Raw genomic sequence first — 1,772 nt, forward strand, 5'->3', positions numbered from 1 at the left:
GCCGTTCGCGTCTTTCGACATCATAATCTCACTTATTTTCCTTCTTATCTCGTATAGAACAGTCTTATTACTACGAAATTCTTAACGCCTTTATTTGTGTCATTTTTATGTCATCGTATCTTACTTATCCGCACCTAATATTCTATTTTTCGCCTCTAATTACACTTCAGTACGCAATCTAATTCATCGCTACATTCGCACGCACTCTCGCATCCACTCTCGCGCCACCTAACCAAGTCCACGTAAAAATATATATTTCACTCATTTCAATAGCTGTCAGACTGTGTTTCCTGTTCGGAAAGAGTTCACTTTATCTTTTATGACCATTTAGTGACTGTCGAGGAAGAAAAGGACAGTTTTCATTGATTTTTATAATGTTTTAAAATGATCTCATCATTTATCCAAATAGTCTTTATTTACAAATGGCATGCAACATAAATTAACGTGTCATTCCTCGCTTCTGACATCATAATTCCAATGGCCGCGTCGATTACTTTAAATTTCTAAAATTTGACAGCAAATTTTTAATCAGAGTCCACGACATACTTGAAAACTTTAAAATGAATATAATGTGTATTAACACTGTCTTTCATTTTATTTCCTTTTTTTATTTCATGTCCGCTATATTGGATTCACTATCTTGAATTTTGTAATTGTTCACATGGTTTTCGATAGTTTATACCTGAAGCTATATTTGTGTGCAAGATGATTTTTCTATGTCAGTACAGTTTTGGAATGATAGGCCGACTTGACGAAGAACACCTCTAATATATGTTTATATACTTATCGAATCCTTAAATGCAATAATTTATTTAATAAGTTTTTTTATATTGCATGGAAACAATGAGGAAGATATGAAAATATATGTCAGAAATTAAATTTGAAACTTATTGATTCATTAATTTTTATTTCGTCAATTTGAACCACGCAGTTGTTTGTATCTGTGTGAAATCTATTGTAGCTACTGAACACTGATTCCTTATTCAATGCACTCATTAGATACATTTATCTTCTATTATATATAATCAATGTTAATATATAACTCTATGTAAAAAATATGATATATAAATACCGTTTACATACAATATAACAATAAATTTACTTTATATTATAATATAAATTATAATATGCCTGATCTGATACAAATACTAACATCCGTCATTGCGTTAATACTTTATCTAGACATTTCGTATAATAATATGTTACATCCCTGTACTTAGTCTCTGTGTTCTACTACAATATGTAATCCGCTATGTGAGTAATATAATATGACAATTGACATGTCTTCACAGGACACATCTTCCCATTAGAAAATATTTCTTTCTTCTGTCTGGAAGGACAGAAAAACCTAAAAAAAGAAAGATCTAAAAAAAGAATCTTTTTTTTACTTTGATTAATCTATGTTGATCGAGCACATACAAATATTATTTACAGAAACAAAGAACAAGGAGAGGATAATATTATAAATAATAATACTTAATAAATAATAATTAATAATACTTTATGAGAATTTACATAAAAAAAGAAGGTGTTACAATTTACGACTTTTTCATATCCTTTTACATTAATATATTGAGTCAACAAGATCATTAAAACATGATTCTTGATATTCGACATAAAAAAATTTTTATTATAATACACAAAGCATTCTCTTTTTTATGTCTGATTAATAATTAGTAAAAATCGTGACAATTTAATGTGAAAATATGGATATTAGAACATCACGATTGTTTCCATTATATTAAGAAATACAAAAGATTGTGTATATTTTG

The sequence above is a fragment of the Atta cephalotes genome (assembly GCF_000143395.1).
Source record: "Atta cephalotes unplaced genomic scaffold scaffold00031, whole genome shotgun sequence".
NCBI lineage: Eukaryota > Metazoa > Arthropoda > Insecta > Hymenoptera > Formicidae > Atta > Atta cephalotes.